Below are 7,800 nucleotides of genomic sequence, written 5' to 3'. Positions count from 1 at the left end.
CTATATAGTTTAAAATTTATATAGTTTAAAATTTGTTTTTATTGGTTTAAGGTAGTAAAGATTAATCATTGTTAGATAATATGATTTTTGTTATTTAAAAAAAAATCTTTATAATTTTAAAAGTTAACATCGACAAATATTTAAATAACTAACATATGGAGGTATAATATTACAACATTAAATTATATCTATTTAATTTATACTATCTATAAATTCAATGGATCATCTATTGTTTAAATTTAATTATTGATAGCCCAATTAAAAATTTTGGTATGCCCAAAATTAAATGATAAGATTAGAGATTAAATATAATATAACTTTTTAAGAATAGGTTCATTAGATTTATTTTTAAAAAAAATCACACATGAATCAAGGTTGTAACTTTTGTTTTAATATATAAGATTTAGAATAAAAACTAATTTAGCAGCTCAATTGGTCTAAGCGCAGGCGTTTGTGCTATTGTGTTGCTGGGTTTGATTCTAAATTTGACCATTCATACGATCTCTACAAAAAAAAAATTTGACCATCCATACCATAATTGCTCGACATTTTCCGATAATGGAAATTAAAAAAAAAAACAGAATAAAATAAAATCCATTAGGATTTCTTAGCATATATAAAAGCGAATCATTGTTTCATATTTATTAGTCTAGATTTGCGTTGCATGAAAACGAGGCCGAAAAAAGTATTTAAGCTGTAATTTTAAAAATCATTTAGAACAAGATCTAATTTGGCAGTTCAATTGGCGTTTGTGTTATTAAGTGTAGGCATTTGCGCTATTGTGTTCATGAGTTTGATTCACCGTGAGAGGAATGTTTTACGCCAAAATAGTACAGCACTGGTCGGATTCCAGACCTAGGGATTAAGGGTCTTGGCCTAGAATCTCCGGGTAATTAAAAAAAAAATCTATTTTGTAACGCCGAAAATATAAATACTTTACCTATTTGGGCATAATTAGATTTCAAGTAGTTGAACTCATGTATTGTTTATTAAGCTTTTTATGTTTTCAATAAATTAATAACTTTAGACTTGCAACTTCAGTAACAAAAAAACACACTTATGGTTGCAAGATTGTACACAAGTAAAGCCCTTTGTAAAAAAAAAAAGATTGTACGCAAGTAAATAATAACAACGTATTTTACTGTGACCTTTTTTGTAGCCTATAATGATATATCGCTATCAATACACACTTTAAAGTAAAATTATTCTAAAAATTGTAAAGAGAGATATTATTTTAGTAACCTTGGGGCCCTTTGTCCTATTGTTCATACCTTTTAGTAAAAACGAAATTGAAACCATAAGTAAAATATAATGTATGTCGAATCAAAGATAAGTTTATTAACTATAAGATCGTAACTTTCACATGTTAAGATCTGTTATGTAGACATAATCATGTGGCAGAACTATGAGCTCTTATATATAATTCAAACTATTTTGTTGCGAGTGTAGTTCATCACAATTTATATAACAATTATATGTGTATACTCAAGAAGGAAAATCAATAAATCATCACGTTTGAAATGTTCCAACAATCCTAGATCCTCGGTTTTGGATCTTGAAAAAGTAACCTTCCAACCAAGTTGATTTGGTCCAGTGGTATAGAAGCTCCACCTGGAATGCCCGCTCTTGGATTCGAGCCTTGGTCACTGCGGAATTTACATGTGGGCTGCAGCATCCGAGACCGAAGACCGGTACACGGTGAGCCACATGGTGACGTCCTGGCAGCGTCCATGCTCACTTCAATCTCTAGTCTGGACCAACTCGGTAGAGCTAGGATACTCGGTTAGAAAAAAAAAAAAAAAGAAACCTTCAGATTAAACACAAAAATGGAGATCAGAGCCTCGCGAACTCCGGAAGTCGTAAGACGACAGAAATCTACTAAAAGCTAAAATCAAATGAGTACAACATTGTCAGTACCCTACAAGAACAGCGTGCAGAGTGCACTTGCTTTAATTATAGCATCTACAAATATACTTCAATATAAGACTTTTCCCAATATGTACCAATACATAAGTAGTCCCTACATCAAAATCACAGCAGCAAATTTATTTAATTGGGTTAGCTGTAAACTTCATTAGGTCGTGGGCAAGTGAGAAAGGTAGTTAAGCTTTGTTATTAACGATTAACGAGCATTTAAATAAGAGATGAAAAGCAAACAAATAAAATAATCATGTGGTTTCCGTCATTTTGATTAAAACCATTGGCCGATTCCTTTGATGCATTACTAAACTAATGGTGGGCAAAGCTGATCTAGAAGATGTTAACATTGACACAGACAGTTGATTAATTAAGGAGATCTGATCTGCAAACTCTAGTACTGTAATTTTGAATACTAGGATTTTGGAGCAGGTAAATGTATCATCACATTGCTACACATCTTAAGATTATGTATGTTTAACTCAAAACTGATATAAAAAACAACTGTGATCGGTTTAAAGAAGAAAAATAATATCAGAAAACAATTGTGCAAGTTCATGTTTTGAGATAGTCTGGTAATTAGTTTAGTTGTTTTAGTGATAAAATAGGTCTACATTTGATCTTTTGAATTGCTTTGGAAATTATCGTCCGAAGTCCAACCAAGACTGAAAAGAAGTCATATAGTTCTGTTACGTACTTATAGTTTTTGAAAATCTTCTAGATACTTTTTTTAAGGAATTTTTTTTTCTGGATACATAGTTTTTGAGTGACAGTTTCTTAAGAAAAAAAATCGTGAGGCAGATAAAACTTATTATATCTCAGACCTTCTAACTTGTTAATATAGTACTTATACTCTAAAAAAAACAAAAATGATCGTAACATGTGTGCAGAGATATAAAATTGTAAAAGAAAAAAAAAGATTTAGAATTGTAAATTATGCGAATCGTCCATGATGACGATTTAACTAGTAGCTCGTCAGAGAAGTCACTGACCACTAGTCGATATACTTTCTCAATATAACATCTTCATCCCTCATTTTCATTTTATCAGTCATAACGTACGAAGATATTAACTAATTACATGGGTGGTTACAACTTCCACTTAATCTCGTCTGATCAAGAAGACAGCATGTTTCATAGAGTAAAAGTTTGCAGAGATAGTTCACGGGTGTTACTTGAATGATCTTACATGTTTGATTTTAGGATCGTTATTCGCTTATGTCTCGTTTTACTCTGGAACGAATCTAAGAGTTAACAAAAAAAATTATATCTCGACATCATATCGTTTATGATTTTTTTCTTCTTCTAAATGGTGTTTCTCTTCATTTCTTTCTTTAAAATAGTTTATATTACAATCGCAGTTTTGTTTTCTAGCTCCTAAAATTATAATTATAGTTTTAGTGAAACACTGAAACTAGAGCCATTTTTACTACTTATCTGACTATGCTATTCATTTTTCGATTCTGTTACATATTTTGTCACGTACATTGGCACATGTGAATGTAAGTATTCATGTTTACGAAAAATAACATTTTCAATTAATACACATTGTACCCATGCAAGTTTTAAAAAATTGGAGTATATTTTTTTGTTTCATCATACTGGTTAATAAATTTTGGAGTACAAGAACAGTTACGTCCTACGGATAGTTACATGCATCATTCGAAGTACATAACTAATCTGGCGTAGCCATGACCAGAGACATAGAAGAGGAGCTGAGTGAGACTGATGAGGATGAGCCAAGTGATGAGACTCCCGTAGAAGAGAGGTGTGAAGCTGAGGATACTGAAGAGAACCAGAACCAGAGTGAGATACCATGTGAGACAGCCAGTGTGTGGAGTGGACCAGTTACTAGATCAAGGCTGAGAGCACAAGAGGAGAGGCTCCAGGAGATAGCCAAAATCGTAGGTATTGGATCAAGACAAGGAGATCAAGATAAACCAGCCTGTTGGTTTAATTTAATTACTTTGTAAGGGCTTTGGTTATTAGGCTTTTATTTAATTTAAACCAAAGACAATTAGGATTTTAAAATAAACCAATTTCAATTGGATTAGGATTAGAATTAGAATTAAACCATCTTGGTTTACTTCTATGGTTTTTTTTGTCGATTTCTTTAAGAACATGAGGGAGGCAGCTTTGCTTTCTCAACTTTCAATCTAAGAATTATTCAGTCAACTTTGTTGCCTTGTCTCTAGCTTTCTCTGTTCAGCTCAAGAACATTGATCTCACTTAAAAGGAAGGAATTCCTGTGAATCCCATCTTAGACAATACAAGGTGATCTTGTGTCTTTGAGTAGCAAACTATCCTTGGCGCCAACCCACAGGCTCAGAGAGACGTCCATAGTTCAAAGGAGAGCTAGTAGCCTCTTAGAACGCCCCCTATCCATCCACCTTCAAATGATCCAGAGTTTAAGCCATACCCAGGCTGCACCATAATCAATTCCAAAATTCTCTATACGATACCTGTCCGTCAAGAGCTTTAATCTTAAAACGTCGATTACTTGGCTCGATATAGCTGAAGAGAAATCCAGTTCAGAGTGGTAAAGTCAGCTGGTGCCTAAATCTCTTAATACTTTCTTTCTGATTCATTGGGGTTTAGTTCTAGATCTTAAGTGTAGAACTTTGTTTTTCAACTGAACTTGTGGGAAGAGCTGAGACTTGGCGATTTGAAAACTTGAGTGAGAGAGAGAGATCTTTTGTTCTTGGCTTTGTGTTTTTCTCTAACTATTTCAGGGACAATGAGTGAAGAGAGACGAGATGGAAAGCAACCAGAGGGTTTAGGAGAACCAGCTGTCCAGCAAATCAACCTCAACCAAGTTCAATTTGAGGCTATGATGGCTGAGATAACCAGAAGAATGCAAAATACTTACAACCTTGCTCAACAAGCTAATGAAAACTTACCGGGTGTTAATGCAGGGCAAGAGAGGGACGCAGTTGCTGCTGGAGCTCAGAGAGCACGTATTGGACCTATAAGAGGGCCACGAGTTAAGATTGGGGGTCGTGGGGTTTATGGAGAACATTCACTACAAGAAAATATAATCTTAACGAGGGCGGTTTTCCTCGCTAATTCGTCGTAAAAGAGGCTTTACGACGAATTAGCGAGGAAACGCGTTTGCTCGTTACACGTCTGTCGTAACACATATTTCCTCGCTAATTCGTCGTAACTTAGCGAGGAATATATTTCGTCGTAAAGATGAAGTAGGACGATTCGTCGTAAAGACCACGTCACTATTCCACGTAAGGACGTCGCTATAGTACCTCGTAAATACCTCAAAAATAGTTCCTCGTAACCTACACGTAAATACCTTGAAAGAGTTTTCTAGCAAAATACACGTAACAATCACGAAATGATTTCCTCGTAAAATGGTCGTAAAATTTTCCTCGTTATTTCCTCGTAAATGATTCCTCGTAAAATACTCGTTAAATGTTTCTCGTCATTTCCTCGTAAGGTTTCCACGTAAAGAGGTCGTACATTAGCTACGAATTTACTTCGTTTTTATTATTTTACAGAATTTAAAAATATAATTAAAAAATAATTAAAATTATTTAATTTAATAATAAATTAAAATTCAAAATAAAAATAAATCAATATGAAAATATTTTATATATAAATAAGTTTTGAATTTATATAATACAACAACCAAAAAAAAAAACTAAGGGTCGTTCATCGCCCGGTAGAATTCATCACTCCTCCTCGTAACATCCGCCTCGTTATGTACGTCGGATGACTCGCCTTGAATGAGATGTTGTTGTCGCATGTTCCTCAACATGGACTCCCATTCCGGATTTGTGGCCGCAATAACGTCCAAGAAGCCCTCGACTCCACCCATACGAGATTTTGTCGCGGTCAACTCGTTACGCAGCTGAGCGGACTCTCTACGCAGCTCCGTGACTTCATCATCCCGTAGCTGACCGTAAGACGATGTCGCTCTCGGAACATCGTTGACGGAACCAATACCCAACGTCCGTCCCTTTTTTTTAGGGACAACCTTAAAAACAAAAAAATAAATATTGTAAGTAAATATTTAAAGTTAAATTAAATGAATAATTAAAAATTAATTTTTTTGAAAATTTACCTCCTCGTAAATCTTATCCACTTCAAGTGTGGATAAGGTGACGGGTAATCCGTCGGTAGACTGCTGGGTCAGCTGAGTCTGGCGGTCTTCAACCCGAGCAACTACGTCGTTGTAGATTTGCTCGGACTTGCCATCTACAAATACGCCCGCCTTGTTCTTGTGGGTCCTCTCGTAAAGTTCCATAAGAGACGGGAGATGTCCCGTCTCTTTGGCCTAAAAAAAACAGTTAAGAAAGTTAGAATAAATTAATATAATTATTAAAAAAATTATTTAATAAAATATTTAATTACCATTTCCAAACGGACACCGGCGTGGGGTTTTTGGCCCGTAGTGTGAAGCATCGGCCCGTTCCCGTGCTCATCAACCGTGTTACGGGGGTTAGAGCAAGCCTGGGCGATTCTAATCGAATCAGGAAGGCGCCAATAACGGATGAGGCCATCCCACACATCCGTGGTGAGCTCAGCGGGTTTGCCACGCTCATACCCCTTCACGATCCAGTCACCCTTCCAGTTGGAGACCGTGTCCAACAAGCAAACTTTCGCTTTCGCGTTAAACTTCTTCCTCACCCTCTCAGTGATCCCCAAAGCCCAATTATATTTTTGCTGTTGGAAAAAATAAATTAACAATTAGTTTTTTAGAAAGTATATATATAAATCATGAAAAAATTAAAATATATATAATTAATTAATAGAAACTTACAGCGTAAATTTTGAACCACGTCTTTCTGACGTAGTGAGGCGTCTTACTCCAGTTTGGATGTGCCATGGAGAAGTAACCCTTGATCGTGTCGGTTACGTCCGATGCAAGACATCCGTCAACCCCCCACCTGGAAAATACAAATTTAAAATATAAATTATTTTTAATGTTATAAAAGAAATTTAAACGAATTAAAAAAAAATTAATGCAACATACCACAAAGATCCGTCCGGTCGGTCGGGGTCGATGACTGGTAAACCTTCTCTGCCTGGCAGACTGAGAATGTCCTCTACAGTGTACTGCGAGTAAGGAGCACTAGGAGGCACCATCAGATCAGGATGAATATCGGCAACCATCGGAGGTGCCATCGGAGGAGGCACAGGAGGAGGCATCGGAGGAGGCACATGAGGAGCCGATGGTGCACTAGAAGAAGTAGACCCAGAGACTCTCTGAGTGTACTGAGTCTCGGGACAGTCTCCTGGCCCGAAGAACTGGGAGCGGAAGAAGAGGACGGGTCTAAACGACTACCCGGCTCACCGAAGATCTCTCTGTAATGGGCAGTAAGTCTTCCTTTTCGAACCTGGAAAAAAAAATGAAATTTTTGAAATTAACATCAACAATATATTTTCCAACATTATCCACCTAATCAACACTAAATAACATAAAATCCGCAAACCTATCTAAATTCCCTATACTAACCACCTAATATCTAACCAAATCAGAGAGGAATCAGGCTTACCATTGCTACGAAATGGAGAGGAAGTAGAGAGGAAGTAGAGAGGAAAGAAAGACTGAGCGCTCGGGTGTATATATAAGATTACATATCGTCGCAAATTCCTCGTAAGTTTACGACGAAATAGCGAGCAGTTACAAAGGCCCGAGTTTTTTTTTACGAGGAAATGGCGAGGAATCACAAAGGCCCGTGTTTTTGTTTACGAGGTATTAACGACGATTTTGCCTACGTGGAATTAACGAGGCTTGCTTTCCTATAAATATACCCACAACTCTCATTCGCAAACCACACACAAACTCCCAAATCACACCTTATCTCAAATCACAATCCTCAAAAAAATCCTATTCAAATTATAAATATTTGAAAAAATAGGAAAAGGA

At 36.0% G+C, this 7,800-nt stretch overlaps 1 pseudogene; it reads left to right on the top strand.

Moving 5' to 3' along the window:
- Window positions 1-3,607: 3,607 nt before the first annotated feature.
- The window catches only part of LOC106339059, an 11,830-nt pseudogene continuing 7,637 nt past the window's right edge, over window positions 3,608-7,800 (top strand).

The sequence above is a fragment of the Brassica oleracea genome, chromosome C4 (assembly GCF_000695525.1).
Source record: "Brassica oleracea var. oleracea cultivar TO1000 chromosome C4, BOL, whole genome shotgun sequence".
NCBI lineage: Eukaryota > Viridiplantae > Streptophyta > Magnoliopsida > Brassicales > Brassicaceae > Brassica > Brassica oleracea.
Note: the sequence above shows the minus strand (reverse complement) of the source record. Positions and strands in the feature narration are given on the sequence as shown.